The sequence below is a fragment of the Dreissena polymorpha genome, chromosome 1 (assembly GCF_020536995.1).
Source record: "Dreissena polymorpha isolate Duluth1 chromosome 1, UMN_Dpol_1.0, whole genome shotgun sequence".
Lineage (NCBI taxonomy): Eukaryota > Metazoa > Mollusca > Bivalvia > Myida > Dreissenidae > Dreissena > Dreissena polymorpha.
The window spans coordinates 138,956,765-138,975,298 of record NC_068355.1 but is presented as its reverse complement, the minus strand read 5'-3'; the positions used below and the strand labels follow the sequence as shown (position 1 = coordinate 138,975,298).

At 33.9% G+C, this 18,534-nt stretch overlaps 1 protein-coding gene and 1 long non-coding RNA gene across 3 annotated transcripts in view; both read right to left on the bottom strand.

Annotated features, from left to right (window-relative positions):
• LOC127852125 (fructose-bisphosphate aldolase-like) overlaps window positions 1-7,209 on the bottom strand; it is a 124,477-nt gene extending 117,268 nt beyond the window's left edge. For both annotated transcript variants that reach the window (XM_052385960.1, XM_052385951.1), the window contains exon 1: window positions 7,048-7,209. The gene's annotated coding sequence lies outside the window, so the exon portion shown is untranslated. The remainder of the gene's footprint in view (window positions 1-7,047) is intronic.
• The window catches only part of LOC127852176 (uncharacterized), a 173,818-nt gene that overhangs the window by 143,391 nt on the left and 11,893 nt on the right, over window positions 1-18,534 (bottom strand). The window lies entirely within an intron of this gene.

The following is an 18,534-nucleotide window of genomic DNA, read 5'->3' as shown; positions in this document are numbered from 1 at the left end:
TTCGTTCTTGTTGTTATATTTAATATCCTCAACAACAAGTAGTGGATACGCGTCAATTAAAGTTAACAATTTATTGGCTGATATTTTAGTGTTTAACAGTTTTAAGTTGAAATTCCGCATGCTCTTCAACTAGGGCTTAGTCTCCCAATCTGTGCTATTTATCCTCGAATATAGCCTTTATAAGCATCGTTTTGAGAAAACAATTTGGCTTCATGCTTAAGCGTAATGTGTCGTCCCTGATTAGCCTGTGCCGTAATGTGTCGTCCCTGATTAGCCTGTGCGACATTTAACCAAACAGGTTTTTCTTAAAAAAGAACAATTGTGTAAGCAAACAATTCCATAAAAACTGGAAAGTGTCGTCCCGTATTAGCCTGTGCCGACTGCCAAGCTAATCTGGGACGACACTTCACGCACTTGCATTAAGCCCGGTTTTCACAGAACAAGGCTCGATTTAACACTGCAAATCTTTGAACAGGCCTGAGCATACAGTAAAAAAGGACCAACCTTCTTTCTACTTTACCCGGTTTAAAAGATGGCGTGTGGATACAGCCAAGACTTAAAAGGAAATGCGCTATTTTTGCATGGAGGTTCAGTGGGGTGCTCCTGCAGCCTCAAGTTATACCTTTTGACAAAAAAATGCAATTCCTCTCGATGTAGCCATAAATCCCACTGTTCTTAAGTTTATGATTCAGACCGAATATTTTAAAGCAAAATTGAGCCTGGTTCTGAGAGATGGAGCTCACCGCACGTGTTAAACTGTGACGGTACTCTACCCCACACGCATAAGCCCCGTTTTCGTTGAGCGAGACTTAATATTTTTTCTGTATTGCAATTCTGCGAACGTAGACAAGCGTTGTTTACCACAAAAACTGTGACCTCGAAATATGAGACGAGCATGCATGTAGTCTGTTATCTCGTAAATCTCGCACTGTTTATCTCACGCAGCACTGTGTTTAATGTTTTGTAACAGTAATATTTACACCGGGTATGCGGATACTTTGATAACAGATGGCACTTCGATAACAGAGAACAACAAAAGCCGCGCGCGAGCGGCGAGTTCTTCCGTTTTTATGCATTTATGTTCTGTTCATTTGGTTTTCAGACAAGAAACATTGTTTGGTCGATTATTGGTGTAGTACTTCAAATTGCGAAGAAAAAAATTCGTGGAAAAAAGGAGGATTTTATACAAAAAAAGGATAAAATTCCATCGATAATCATCATGAATTAGATTATCAGTACGTATTTCAAAAAAAAAAAATACTTGGAAATAAATCAAGAACGTGCCAACTATTCCAAATAAAAGATCAATATGTCCATGAATGTTACAACCTGTTTTACATTTTAGTCTACTAACGTATTTGAGCAAATTCAAATGTTTAAAGAGTCGGATGCCACATTTGCATGGACACTTCTTTTACCGATCATCTCAATGACAATGGCACTTCTATTCCAGATTACTCGACACTTTTTACCAGATATAACACACTCTATTTAGTGAATCAAAAATGCGAAATTCATTGTAGTATAGAAAGCAGGCGAAAAATAAAAACGTACGTACTGGCGTAAATTAAAACCGAATTACCGAAATATTTTGTATCCCTTTGGAATATGATTATGATTTTGTTTAAATGTGAAAGATAAATATGAAAATAATTTGATATGTCTGATGAGTACATAATAACCACACATTTTCCAGTTTTTGAATCACCCAACAAATGGATTTTCGCGTAGTACACGAGCTAAAACAATTGTAAATTACATTTTTTGTAGCGAAACGTCTGATCTAAAGCATGTATAATTATGTCCAAATGAAGTTACTAAGGCCATTAACTTATAATATACTAGATAGCATGTCATGAAACATCACTCTGCTTAAACTGCAACGTAGAGATAAATATCAGCAGCGATGCAGGTCCGAAATTCTAGTGAAACTTTTTGGCTCAATGTCAGTAAATTTAAAAAAAAGCAATACTGGAACAGGCGGTCAATTAAATCACACGAAAGTGGTGACAAAGTTGTGTATAGCCGTCGTTGTAATTAATGAACTTGGATATACATGACATAATTATATATTGCAGGATGAGCGAATCGGATTTAATGAATGTTACCTTTTATTTGTTTCTTTCCACAAATGACGCATACAAGATTTCATAGCATATCTAAATGTAATATCTAAATTGAAAGCATTAGTATGCGACACTTAAATTACAACAATTTATATTTTCGTTAAAGGGGCCTTCTAACAGATTTTGCCATGTATTAAAGTTTGTCATAAACTGCTTTATATTGATAAATGTAAATAATAGATCTTAAAATCCCCATAAAAAAATAAAGACAGAAAAAGTAACCCTCGACTAGGCTCGAACCACTGACTCCTGAAGCAAAAGTCTATTGTTGCTTAGACCACTCGGCCATCCGTGCTTATACAATGAGTGATGTATTGTATACTTTATATAAGCAATCTTCGTAGTATCACAAAATATAACGGCAAACACAACAGATATATCCAAATTATTCAATCGTTTCGCGTTGCAACGCTTTATAATTGTACGGGTTTTTAATCGTCAAAAGATGCATATAATGGATATTTTAGAGCATGGCAACTGTTCAGTATTACTGTTTCCTAAAAGTATCATTACTATAACAAAAATTTGCGAATCTGAAACATTTTTAAATGTTGTCAATTTACCAAAACGTGAAAATGCCCCTTTAATAACTTTTTTGTTTGGATGTTACACTTAGTCAGCTCAATATGATTTTACTGAGATCAGGTTTAACTCTATTTAAGCATGACTGTTTGTATTGTTTCCGCTTTTTTCATGTTGTTTTTTATTTTCAAAACAAGATGTGACCATCAAGAAGACACATGTATACCGCATTATTAACTCTCAATCGCTTTTCTCATTAGTGTTTACCCATATATACTTGTTAGTCTACTTTATTAATTAACGAGCAGTTTTATGCAAGTAGCGACAGTTTTGTATTGGCATCTTATTCACCACGTATAGTGTTACTTTACATAGGATTTTATGAAGAACAAATGTGTATTTGCCGCTTTAGGATCCATTTGCTCCCGTTATCTAGAGACCTGCTATGGTTAAAATTAAACACAATCGTGTTAATCCACATTATCCGTTGTATTTTCATCTCTCTGAATCTCAAGTTACCACCAAAAAACAAGTTCATTATGTAGACAATTATTTCCGGTTGTCACTTGAAATATATTACTTCAGAAATAAGCATTTGAATCTTATTTAAAATTTGAACTTACAATATTAATTGAATTAATTAATAGTAATGAGATTTTTTAAAACAAACAACGCCATTGGTTATATTTCACATGTGTATGTAATTACGTTATGCATATTTTCCCAATGTGTCGCGTTTGACAATTCAAATTTTCGTTCTTTAAAATGTTTGGTAAGAATAGCCATAATATACATAAATGCATTTCAGGTAGAAGATAAAACTCGGTTATCAGAGTGCCCAATTTGTTGAAAGTCTCTGTTATCCGAAGTGTCCTATATCGGGAATCAAAGTATCCGCAACTTCATGAATACCACCAATTAAAAAATGCAGCTATCTTTGTTTAAATTTCATTGAATTCTATCAAAATTTCAGTATTTGAAGCACATTGATTACTCCACATGCTGGAATAAAAAACAATTTCTTGCAATATTTCTTAGTAGTTTTATTGTGTTGAAATGTTTACTGTTCACCCCGGTTATGCTGTTTTTCGACCGAACTTTCTATTTTGGGGCACAAAGATACCATTTTACCGTGATTTGTTTTCTTCCCAATCCAAAGGGATACACCATTTATCAACTCGACCATATGTCTTGTCCCAAAAACTAACCTTTCGGACATAACTGTTGAAAAAACTGAGGAATTTATCTCTCGCGCGTGGCTTTTGTTGTTCTCTGTTATCGAAGTGCCATCTGTTATCGAAGTATCCGCATTACCAGCGTGATATTTCTCGTGTCTATACAATCGTAGACGTTTAAATTAAAAAGGGTACACGATCGATACATGATATCGAATATCATATTTTAAAGCATACTGTTCGCGATGCATAATTTAGTTTTTTGAAACGTTTAAAAAGATGTTTAAACCATTTCAACCAGGGTTGGCATAAAACCCGGGTTTTATAGTATTGACCGGTCCGGGCAGGTAATACTGGGAAAACCCGGGTTTTACTGGGTTTTACTGGGCAATACTGGGTAATAAAGATATTGCAATATTGTATTACTTATACGATAATAATGAGTTTGTACATATGAAAAGAACACATCTATTTACAATGTTTAACTATTAGTTACATTGTCAACTTCTAATTCATGTAAAAACATATTCATAATTCCTTCTCATTTTCATGAAAATGGAAATTCTTTTTCTTTGTCTGTTTGGATGGGCATTACTTGTGTATCGAAGATATTACACAATTATACAACAGCACAACTTGCATAATGATAATAATGATTTTGTACATAACAGAAAATAACTATGGTTTTTAGCAATTCTATTCTTTAATTTACACTGTTAACTTCTACTTCCAGTGGATGCATATTAATGATTACTTTTTTTCTGCAAAAAAGTGCAATTCATTTTGTTTTTGTTTTGGATGGTTTGGATGGGTTTTACTGGGTAATAAAGATATTACACTATTATATAACTTATATTATTATTATTCTCTATAAAAAATAAAAACATAAATAATAATTAGAAACTATTTGTTACATTTTAATCAACTACATAATGTGGAAAGTTTGGAATCCTAATAATACTTTCTTATTTTAACATAAATTAAATTCAATTTAATGGTCTTTATGGACAATACTGGGTATAACTTGGTATCTGTGTTTTATCTGATTTACATTTTATTAACTCACATTATTTTTCTAAAAATGTGATATGATATGTAACAGAATGGTATTTATGCATGAAAAGGGAAATGGGTAGAGACATGAGGGATTATAAATGTAATATTTATTTTTGTTATCATTCAAATAATTAAGTTGATCTTGTATTGCATTAAGACTCATGCCCCAATTTAGTGTTTTAAATCATTGACACAGTTTTGTGTCATCATTTATGAAACACAGTTTGTAAAACTAACAGTAACACTGGGCCACTTAGATAAACATTGGACCTATTTGGACCACAAAAGGGCCCTATTAGTGCCAGACAAAGGCCCTCTAACTGTTTATTAGGGGCCATAAAAGATACACAGACTAGACTAAGTGCCAATTAGGGCCCTCAAAACTGTGAAAACATGCTTTGATTGCTACAGTAAGTGACAGATTCCTGTTAATTGTGTTTCAATATAAAAAAGTATTTCTTCAATGATCCCTCATTATATATTCTGACTTTAAAGTTTAATGATATTGTAATTAATAAAACAACAGTCACTTTGAAGTCTGCAGTAAAATTTTATATATCATACAGTGACAATATGTTACTTCTATTTCAATATTATTGCCAACAGCATTTGCAAACTATTTTTTCTTTACAATAGAGGCTAGCAGAGAAGTAAGGATGATAAAAAAATTACAACTGCATGTTTAATGAAGAAAAAATAGTATTGCTCAGTATTGCCCAGAATTGCCCACTTTCAGAGTATTGCCCGGGGCGGGAAAAACCGAGTTTTCCCACCGGGTTTTCCCGGGGGCGGGTTTTTTGTGCCAACCCTGATTTCAACCAGTAAAGCATGTTAACTACTTATAAATGTAGATGTGAATCCTGTAAATTAAATCTCACAGGTCTTAAGAAGTAAAAATTCCATAACAGCGGAAAGTCTCATCCATTATCAGCCTATGCGGACTGCACAGGCTTATCCGGATCGATCATTTAGACACATGCATTAAAAGCCGTTTCCGAGAGTGAGGCTCATTTAAAATCTTCGAGGGTTCCATTGACTTATGCAAAATACTTTAGAATTACTTAATTCGTAAACCGCGATTGACGAAAAATATATGTTCTAAAATACCGTATTTTTCTACAATTATAAGTTTATATTGATTAAAATATCACGACTGGTATATACCATTACTTGAAAAAAGTTGATATTTTAAGTATATTCGGTAATAACATTTCGCGATGTGAAATCGAAAGTACATCGCGAAAAAAGGTGACATAACGATATACGCACTATAAATAACGCAAGTAGATTTATCATTTTATATATAAAATCTATTCAATTCACTCAAATACCTATTGGTCTTTGATTCACTACACATGCGCAATTTGAATTCCTGGGTTGACCACGTGACGATGATGATCAATCTACTTGCGTTATTTATAGTTAACTGGTAGTTACCTGGTACCTGTACCCAGTAAAAATTTTCACCGAATATACTGAAAATATGAAAACTTAACAACTTTTTTTCAAGTAATGTAATATACCAGTCGTAATATTTTAATCAACATAAACTAATAATGTTAAAAAAATACGGTATTGAAAAAACGGTATTTTAGAACTTTTCTTTTTTCGTCAATCGCGGTTGACGGTCCCTTTAAAATCTTTATTAGACTAGTTGCAAGTCAATGGTATGTGGTAGCATTTACATTCAAAAAGCATTTAGGATTTGTTTAAAGTGCAGTTGCTCATCGCTTGAGAATGCTACCGTCGCATAAAAACATAGCTAGCTTTAGGTAACACAACGACTTCACATTTCCTTTTTCAGCTAAATGGTCTATTGTGCATATTCTGAAATTAAATCAACGCCACATTTGGTAATAAATCAAACAAGTAAATACAGTGTAGGCATGCTAGCCATTTTATAAGTGTATACAATGTATACCTGTTTTTAAAACATGTTATCAAATATACATATAAGGATATCAAGATAGTTTACGGTATTTGCTTATGCAATCGAGCATCCCGTTGTAATAAATTTGATATATGTATGAAAAATACTCGTTGAGAGTTAACAATCGGTATACATTTTAACCCCGATAGGAAAATCATAGGATTGTAAAAATTATGATCATTTACTTTAGTTAATTTTTGAACATACTGTATTGATTAAGTATATTGTGTAACTTTACCTTGTGTGTTTTCAATCGTGTTTAAGTCCACACAGAAAATGTAAATGTTTACGTGGAAGTTTAATCTGCGTATTAACTGATATCTTCCCATACATGTATACAAACAGAGGTGTGTCACCGCTCTGCATTTTGATTGGTTGAGGGGGGACTCGGGTTATCTTCCCCTACATGTATAAACACAGAGGTGTGTCAGTGCTCTGTATTCTGATTGGTTGAAAGGGACTTAGATCTCAGGTTAACTTAACATTCAGTTTGAACCACAGACTCTAGATTACATATACACTCCGTGGTTTTAACAGATTACTTGACGTCGGTTGTTTATGAGATTAATACGTAATCATTGGCTTTATCAAGGTTATGTAATTTACAAGACTGTTTTAACAAGTATTGACCATGTAACGTGGAAAGTAAATAAAACTTTTGATTGTAAATTTAAATAGTTCTACTGAATGGCGAATGTTTAAAATACTTAGTAAATGTACATATTATTACAAATAATTCCATTTATAATAAAGCTATTAACCTGAAAACATTGTTTCATTGTCGGTCACTTTACACAACAGACCAGCTGTTACAAATTGATTCAAGACGTCGCACACAACTCGTGGTACTGTTGATTAAAAATTTGTTCTGTTGATTCACAAGACATTCTAGCCAGACAAACGATACTAATAAACCCCATACGATAAGGCCCCCGAACTATAAGACAGCACTGGGAACTTCATTGACTATGGGCTGAACTAAAACACACAATTTTGCTTTCTTTTTATATTATAAAGCCGATGAAATTCTACATGAACATCTGTTAGTAAATGGGCCGTGCTCTGTGAAAAAGGGGTTTAATGCATGTGTGTAAAGTGTCGTCCGCACAGGCTAAGCAGGGACACTTTCCGCTTTTATGGTACTTTTCGTTTACGGAAAGTCTCTTCTTTTCAAATATCCAGTTAAGGCGAAGAGTATCATCCCTGATTAGCATGTGCGGACTGCACAGGCTAATCTGGGGTGGCTCTTAACGCACATGCATTAAACCCCCTTTTCTCAGAGCACGGTTCAAATATATAGCGCGAGTTCACGCCTGTTGACTCTATATGGAGCTAAATACAACCTGAACATGTTATCAAGACATGTTATGAAGTTATATCCGCTAGTCGCGAGATACTAATTAGTAAACTTGGGAGTGGCCCATTACATTATTATATTCTCGACACGTTAGTTGGATGTATTTATGTTTCAAATGGAATTTGGTTCATTTAGACATATGCTATATACATTTCTGCGACTACGTCACTCAGATGAGCACGATATTTTCGTGTTGAAATCTGCTTCAATATGTTTTCCCTTCCCAATATCGGTCGTCAACGATTTACTTAAAAAGTTTTCCCCCATTACATAAATTGGTGGACAATTTCTTTAAAACACCGTTTGATTCCCCCATTTTCAGGGGGGTCGGCAAACAAGGGCCATAATTCCGTCAAAAATGCCAACCAGAGTTATACAACTTGTCCTGTACAGTTCTCTTATGATAATTAGCGAGTGTTCCAACTTGTCTTTAAGCAATCGCTATGATTCTTTAGGAGTAAAGTAGACCAAAACACAAAACTAAATTTTCAATTTTCTAAGTATAAAGGGACCATAATTCTGAACAAAATGCCAGTTATATTACTGGCACAGTCACCTTATGTTAGTTAGTAAGTGTTGCAAGTATGAAAGCAAACGCTTTGATACTTAAGGAATAAAGTGGACCTAAACACAAAACCTAACATAATTTGCCATTTTCTAAGTATAAAAGGGGCCATAATTCGGTGAAAATGCCAGTCAGAGTAAGATTACTTTGCCTGCACAGTCCCCTTATGATAGTAAGTAAGTGTTGCAAGTATGAAAGCAATAGCCTTGAATTTTCTAAGTATAAAAAGGGCACAAAATTCTGTCAAAATGCCAGCCAGAGTCATCTAACTTTTCCTGCCCAGTCCTCTCATGATAGTAAGTAAGTGTGCCATGTTTGAATGCAATAACTTTGATACTTTATGAGAAAAGTGGACCTAAGCACAAAACTTAACCAGACGCTGACGCAGACGCCGACGCTCAGGTGATTACAATAGCTCATATTGATTTTTTTTCGTAAAATAGATGAGCTAAAAATGAATGATTGGATTTGTTTAATAAATGTTAATACCATTATCAAAATGCTTTGAATATATTGCCTTGCTTTTATTTTCAATAATAATATCCAATTAGATTTCTATTATCTTTTAAATAAATTCAAAATATTCTTGAATTTCCCATGGCTTTTATTCCGCATAAAAATTCCGGACTGGAATGCCCGGCCCGATTCATCCCTAAGTGATAATATGCCCTAACTGGGGCAACTGCATTTAACCACCCTGCAATCATCAATGTAAAGAATGACATTGGGACTTAAAAATAAAATAAAAATTGTCCATAGTTTGTTTAACTAAGCGCTACTATTGGCATACCCAGGTCCAGTCCAGACTTACCCTTTGAATCGACCTCTTTTTTGATACTTTCCCATGACCAGCCTAGCAATAACAGAACTGGAAATGCACCAGTCAAGAAATTTTTGAATCTCCTAAGAAGAGGATAGTCATGACGGTATCCCCTCATAAAAATAAACAAAACACCAAAAGTCATGAGAACAAAATAATAATAAAACAAGAGCACAATCTTGAAATAGTTGGTTGGAAACATTTCTACTGGAAAACAATTATTATTATAAGTGTTATACAGATTCTGTATTAATCATTAAAGAAGCTTTTGGAAATTTTATACTTTCTTCCCTCTTCATAACTCACGGTGATAGGGCGAATACCACAACTTTTCCGCTCACCGTCGAAATTTATACTTTTTGACGAGTCCAGAAATTAAAGAAAAAAACGAGAAAAGAAGGTTAGTTGGTAATAAAAATATATTCCATCGAACGAAGTATATACTTAACATGTAATTGCCGTTAACTGCATCAAATTTGAGTCGCTATTAACTTCAAAATAGTGAAAATAATTTGAGCATGGCATAAAAGAAGTTACTTTCATGACACGAACAATCGTATTTTTTTGCAGATTTCAAACATTGTAAATGAAAGATTTTTTGTTAAACGGTATTTTATGGTAGAAGAATCAAGTAACAACACATCATGGCATGCTTTATTGAATATAACTGTGCTTTTTTACATTTACACGTGTTAGCAAGTATGCACCGCTCAACACTGACATAATAGAAATATGAACACCGCTCAACAATGTCCGTAAAAGCACCGCATCTTTATGTTTTTTTTGTCACCGCTTTATTCTGATATTTTTTCTTTCAGATGGAAGAGACGTTCAAATTTATGTTTGAACAAACCAAAAAAACAAGAAAATAGTTTGTTTTTTGTAATACTAGACGGAAAAAACTATATATGATTAGAACCCTTTACATCTCGTTAAAACAGACCGCGCTGTAATGTCTTACCTTTGGAGACATGCACTCACAAGCTTCTATAGAAAGTCTCAAACAAGTTTTTTTTTATAATTGTAACCCCTTTGTTTCTGATATAAACAGTCGAGAGCATCTTTGGTATGTATCTTTGGTTTTGGCCACAAACACCAAATTCATATTTTATTAAATTGAACCAATGCAACATCACTTTGAACACTCTATACATTACTAAATTTGTTATTTCCCTCGGTTAGTTTTACACCAACATGTGCTTATACCTTTCCATAATCGTAGCAGGACATATTTTTTACGGATTATGAATCTGAAATCAATAAATAATAAGCATTAATAATGATTGTATTTTATCACAACAATATAGATAAATTGAAAAATGAGACTTAAGCATGTGCCCTCCACGTACTGGAAAGAAAGACAATCGATCCCGGTGAACCTTTTTTGGTGCAAGCATGCCATCATTTTCAAGATCAATTCTGGGACATGTAACTTTGATAAATGGAAGATTATCGTAAATAAAATCAGTTCACGATGGCTCGTTCTAGCTTATCATTTAAAACCACGTGCAGAAGTTAGCGGTGCCACGAATTTCAGTGACACGGAATATAAATACGGTGTTTATAATCAGTGTTGCGCGATGCATCGATATTTATGTAAGTGATGCATATTTTCACCTAACAATTAGGCCGTTAACAGATATTGAAATAAACAGGTTCGTATGGCATTTTCTTTTTATATATACAATGATTTAAGACTGTCACATCATGTCTGACACATCGACAATCGTCTGATTATTACATTTTTTCTCACAAGTTCGAATGCTGTCGAGCGCGACACGACTTTTTGTAAATACTATTTCCAAGTCATGCTAAATATTTCACGACTGTTAAAATTTTAAATAAACGACATTTTGGTTCAGAAATTCGATGGAGTGCTTCGCAAGTGGCAATCATTTTGCAGTGTCTTATAATAAAACATTTTGTCACCCACTTTGCTGGAATTGCCTCGTCCGCCATGTTTCTTTTCGTCAGAAGGATACGGTGCTTTTGTCAGAAGTATAAAATTTTGACGGTGAGCGGAATATATGTGGTAATCGCCTTGTCACCGTGTAACTAGACATTACAGGTACGAACTTTGGTTGTACGATAAATCACAGTTAACAGTTCAAAGGAGCGTTACAAATAGAAATGTTAATAGTATCAAATTAATTTTACCACAAATTAAAGCAAATTCAATACCTGTTCTGTGCGACAAAACGCCCGGCTGAGATTAAATAACCTCCTTAAATACCTCTGAAAAGCGAAATTCAGTCGTCCTGTAGCCATAGACGCATAAAACGATTTTTTGTATCTTTGTTAGAAGAGAGGATCTGCACAACGTTCGACCAAAATTCTATCAATGTAGTATAATGTTTATTTTTGGTTTATTGGTTCTTGGTGCTTACTCGGGGTGGGTTGTAGATATATACGATCTGAAACTATTTGTCATTTCATACCATATGTTATATCAAAGCGCTAAGGGCACTGAAGTCATTCGCTATTGCATAATTTAAGACGCAATTCATTTTTTCATAATTAATCGCAAGTTGGAAATGAACACAAGCCATTCAAATTTACAAAAAGCGTGTCTTAACGCACGGGTCGAGATGTGTGTGCACTTTTTATTATCCTATCAATTTTATAGAGATAACTTAGACAAAAAACAACGACATGGCCCTTTTTGACGTTCTGAAAGCGTAGAAAGTATGATGAAAATGGTTATCAGAACTGAATGTAAAGAAAATGTACAATAACCATCATATTAAATGAATATTTTTGGAATATCGAATACCTATCTCACTAAGAATATGTGTTCATGATGGAAATTCCTTGTACAAAACTTTTGATTGTTGGCACCAAATACAAATTAAAAATATACAATAAGATACATGTAATAGATGAAAATAAATAAAAATAAACTGCGAGCAATACTTTTTACTCACGAATTAGTTAGTCATAAAGACAGCCCTGTTGACCCGTACGTTGTTGTTTATGCATTTCTTGTAACCCTAGCAGTTTACACGGTGTCAACAACTCTGACCTAAACGTATGGGTATAGAGCACTTATGCGCTTTTTCGGCACAGGTGTTGTACACAGCTTTTTACCTTAAATGTCTTTTACATAACGCCAGTAGACACGCATGCATATATTCGAATATTTCATAGGCTGATTCGAGATAAAACCAATGAACGTTGGCTACATCACTGTGTCTGTGCTCAGCCCAAATGATGAAGCACTGTTCAGTGTAAGGAATTCCTGACTACTCTCTGTATGTTCAAACGACACAAATTGTTGCCCAGTTACAATTACGCGTTAAAATCCATGTCGCAAAATTTCAGGGTCAGTACTCGTTCACTAATTCGTCCGGGGAATATATAATTGACTATCGATAAACAAAGTTTTGCGTTCAATATGAGAAAACAAACATCTCCGAAATAGTATAGTTTCACGATAAGAGGAAAATCGTTTAATTATCCAACCACTAATGTTTGCCGTACTCGGTCAGCACGTCTGGGAATCGTTCCTGAAAGCCTGGATAGGCTGCACTTATTAACAAGTTTGCTTTTTCGAATTCAATTTTGTATCGAAAAGCATTGTGCTAAAATGTTTCATTTACAGTTCGCAATGAGATTTTAACTGACCCTCATCATGCGAAAATGGGTCTTATTTCATATGCGCCCATCATATATATAGCCAACTCATCCTGCGCATCTCTAAGTCTGGTCAGGAGATTCATAATGAGACCATAACACATTGAGTGATTTTATAGCGAACAGCATCGCCTCTGACCAGACTGCGCAAATGCACAGGATGGGCTCAAGATACGCTAGCAGAAATGCATAAGATCTATTTTCGCATGACGCGGCTATGAAAATGTGATTTAAATGTGTCGAAAGAAAACTGCGTGTAAATCAAATATTAACATACAATATTTCGATGGTGAAGAAATACACTCATAATAAGGCATGTGTGGCCACATTATGTGCACTCCCGTAGTATAATTTTTATCTAATTACACTAATGTGTGGTTTGAAAATGAAAACACACATTTCATGCGGTGAATATGCGACTTACAAGTGAAAAAAAAACACAAAAGTAAAACTTTTGTTTTCAATTTAATTGTTAAGACACGTTAATTGCAAACTTTATTTCAAAGTCATCATTTACGCCGACTACCTTTTTAAAAGATATTTCTTGTTATATTATGTTGTTTTTTATATTCGGTTTTAGCGATTATAAAGTATTTTTTGTTGTTGTCTATAGTATACCTGTAGTAATTGGTGAACTCATGTTCAACGTTTTATAAATTAAGAGCTGTGAATATAAACAAGCTTAACCTTCTACTATTGCATTGTTAGCACCCTTAAATACAAAAGATCGCCTCTATCTGTTGAGAACAAAAGAACGTTTCCCTGAAATATCAAATTAAACCCACTGTTTAACAGCAAACGTGTTATTTTCCCGCATCTATTAATAGCCTCAGATGCGGCAGATGCGGTGGTTATCGTTGCTAGCGTAGTTAGGAGCAGACCGACTTGCAACGCGTGGTACTAACCTCAGTTGTTCGCAAGCGAACAACTAAAAATGATTTCAGGAATTGTTTTACCAAGCATGTTGCGAGCTTACAAACAAACTCCCTAAACTAAACTAGTTTAAAGGGGCCTTTCCACGTTTTGATAAATTGACAAAATAAAAAAAAAATGTTTCAGATTCGCAAATTTTCGTTGTGGTTATGATATTTGAGGGGAAACAGTAATACTGAACATTTACCATGCTCTAAAATATCCACTATATGCATCTATTGACGAAAACCTTAAAACCTGAACATTACAAAGCGTTGCAACGCGAAACGATTGAATAATTTGGAGAACTCTGTTGTCGTTATATTTTGGGATGCTACGAGGATTGCTTATATAAAGTAAAAATTACATCGCTCATGATATTAGGATGGATGGCCGAGTAGTCTAAGAGAAAGACTTTTACTCCAGGGGTCAGTGGTTCGAGCCCATTAGAGGTTTCTCTTTTTTTCTTTCTTAAACTTTATTCTTGTACTTTTTACTGGAGATTTTTGGATCCAATATTTAAATTTATCAATATAAAGCATTTAATGACATACTTCAATGCATGCAAAAATCTGTGAAAAGGCCACTTTAATAGATCGTCGTATCAAATAACAACTCTACTCAAATCTCTTTATCACATGCCTTTAAAGTCGCAAAGAAAAATAATTATTTATTATTCCTCAAAATGTTTTTTCCATAAACGCTTTATGCGACACTACATGTTCATATTATCAAGGAGTTCTTTTTCTGGAATGCGTGGATTAACTGTTATTTGACTGTTTATCTTTGATGGTGCCGGAACACCAAACAAATAGTTATTACCTTCAATATAGGTATTTAAAGTTTAAATGATTAAAAAGCGTTCGCTTTCGCGCCAATATACGAGAACCAATTATTTACCAATGCAAAATAGGCCAAATTTCCCGTGCGTATGATGCAGTGATAACGTCATTCAGCTGTGTGTAAATTTAAACAATGAAGTTATTGTGTTGAGATTTAAGACGCAGTCGGACTTAACTGTAATATATTATAATGTTTCTGATTTTTAGATTGTATAATAACAATATAATAAGAATCAAATGTTTTTGCATGCAGTTTATATTAGTTTGATTGTTGCGGCTGGAGAAAAGAAAGTCCTGTATGTGTTAGTGTTAGGGTAAGGGGCTAACACCCTAACCGCTGGATGCGTTCTTAGTGAAGTTGTATTTTTCAAAATTTGCAAGAACTTGAATGGTAATTTCTTTGATGAATAAGTCGTTCCTTTGTTGTTGTTTTTAAGCAATATAGAGCCTATCCACAAAGAATTAACAGTTTTCACCAACTGTTTAAAAATGGAAAACAAGGAATATAGAGTACGTTGGTTATTTTTTATAGTGCCTTATTTATTGTCATAATAAGGAATAAGGAACAGTTCCATAATCCTTATTCAAGATTAACATATTTGATATAAGCCTTTAAAGATAAGCCATAATAACACTTCTTAAGTTAGTCCAAACAAAACCAAACCATGATTCATTTTATCACATGCCATACCCTGTTTCCCATATCATATAACCATTACGAATATTTTTTTATCCCATTATCAGACGTTCATTGTCAAAATAAACCACTTTGAAATATATTTGCCTTTATTTCGGTAATGCTGACATATAGCTGTCACGCGCGGCGGACTCTTATATCAGCCATGTGTGGAGGATGGTCATAACTCGGAATCAACTATAGAGTAATCATTTGCTGTAAAATCGAAACAGATTCAACAAAACAAACAATTTGATACCAAGATGTAATATATTTTAAACACAAAATGCACGCAAAAAGCAAAAAACATTTTCTACAAACATTAAGTGCGCGTACTCATGACGTCATTATTTACACGTCTTATGACTAAAGTCATATTCTTTCCCGCTAAAGCTGCAGTTTTGTAGTATTTTATTTGTATTACTTGTTTGAATCCGGGGACGTAGAGGTATGATAAAAAGACAAACAGATAAGTGCCTGATCTTTTTGTAATATATTAGGCTCGGCACGAATAAAAAAAATAAAACAATATTTGCTTAAAATAACTTTGGGATTTTCCGGATAGTTCTATTTTTTTATTCTATTTTTAAAGAAATAATTGACGACTAAGAAAATTGATGGGATAAATCGAATACTAGGTCGGTGCCGAATAAAGCGAAGTTTATTTTGCTCGGCCCGAAAATCTGAACCATTCGCCAAGGCTCGTGGTTCAGATTTTCTAAGCCTCGCAAAATAAACTTCGCTTTATTCGGCACCGACCTAGTATTCTCTATATCTTTCACATGTGTAATATACTTTTTAAGCGTTTTCATTGGCTTATTTTCGTTCGATTGACCAATCGCATTTTGTTATTTTTCTGAAATGACGTTGCAACGTCAAATGACGTCACGAAATGAAAACAACATTCGGGATTTACTATTATGTTTGCGTAAATATTTATTTAATTTTCTTATTTTTAAGCATGTGATAAAAAAGATCTGACACTCGTTGTCATTTCTTACTATATTTTATTAAACTCGTCCAGGAAATTCGTTAGTAAGCTCGCCAAAGGCTCGCTAACTAACAATATTCTTGAACTCGTTTAATAAAATATGGTATGATATGACAACTCTTGCCAGATCCTATGTATATATATCTACGTACTAATAAGGAATAAGGACCAGTGTCACGATTCCTTATTCAAACCGAATAAGCAAATGTTTCTTTGTAACTAAATAATCAAACCTAAAACTATAAAAGATACATCTAAATGACAAATTAAAGTGTATGTCGAGGAGCTGAAAAAATTAATATATGTATTACGTTGAATGTTTCTTCTTCGAGCCTGACTTATTTTTCTTGTTAAAGCCGAACTGACATTTTCTGTTACGAATACAAACTTCACATAAAAAAATCTTAAAACCTATACATTTATCTAACATTCATTTATGGTACAAAACAATCATTATAATTTATTTCCACTTATTTGTTTTTATTTAAACTCCAGTTTCATTTCGCTTCTGAATAATTAAACATGCACAATGTCTTTATTCATTATTCAAGCCGAGTAAGAAATTAGTATTTCTAACTATCTTTATTTTTTTACAGTGCGACAATACGATGGCGACAATGCGATAGTACGATGGCGACAATGCGATAATACGATGACGACAGTACGATATGACTATCGCATTGTCGTTATCGTACTATCGCGTTGTCGTACTGTCGTCATCGTTTTATCGCATTGTCACCATCGTACTATCGCACTATCGCCATCGTTTTGTCGCATTGTCGTCTTCGTACTGTCGAATTGTCGCCATCGTACTATCGCATTGTCGCCATTGTACTATCGCATTGTCGCCATCGTACTATCATATGGTCGCCATCGTACTATCGCACTATCGCATCGTCGCCCTCTGGATTTTAATGTGTAACTACGATTGCACTCACAGTATTCCGTAGTTTGTTATGTGATTTATCGATGCTTGTTATCAAAGTTATTGCGATTTATCAATTCGTGTTATCAAGGATATTTCGATTTATCATTGCGTGCTATGAAGGTTATTGCGATTTATCAATGCGTGGTATCAAGGATATTGCGATTTATCAATGCGTGTTATCAAGGTTATTGCGATTTATCAATGCGTGTTATCAAGGTTATTGCGATTTATCAATGCGTGTTATCAAGGTTATTGCGATTTATCAATGTGTGTTATCAAGGATATTGCGATTTATCAATGCGTGTTATCAAGGTTATTAAGATTTATCAATGCGTGTTATAAAGGTTATTGCGATTTATCAATGCTTGTTATTAAACCACTTGATATATCGCCATTGATTTCATTCGTACACATCGGAACTCCAAACCGCTGGTTATTTCCGCAATAACCTGCGCATGGCCGGAATTTATTTCTTAAATTTATTTCAGACTGAACTTGGTTTTGCCATAAACGTAAGTTCTTTTCAAAATGCAATATAGTAACACAGAGTCATATTCTGCATGGAATATATATTTAGTTTACATTCAAAATATAACGTTATTAATAGCGTCGTGATACGAAGATTTTTACAACCATGTAGCAGGGAAACAAACTTCAGCGACGAAAATAGCGGCCTATTGTATAACAAATATTTAGTTTTAAGAGCAATATTTTGTCTGTATAAGTAATTGCGCCAATTAAGTTTACTGTTAAAAAATAACTTATGTAACTAATAGTGAGTCTTATTTGGCTTAAGTATGTATATATAATTCCACCGAAGCGTATATATTCCGCGCAGTCCGTCCGTAAGTCCGGAAAAATTACACATTAAAAAAAATAAACTAAAAACTAAATAAGATCCTCATATATTCCTCATTGAAATAATTAATCGGTAAAAGTACAATCACAAGAAACAGCCCTCTGTTCTTCTAATGCGTTGCGATTAAACAATGCAGGCTTCT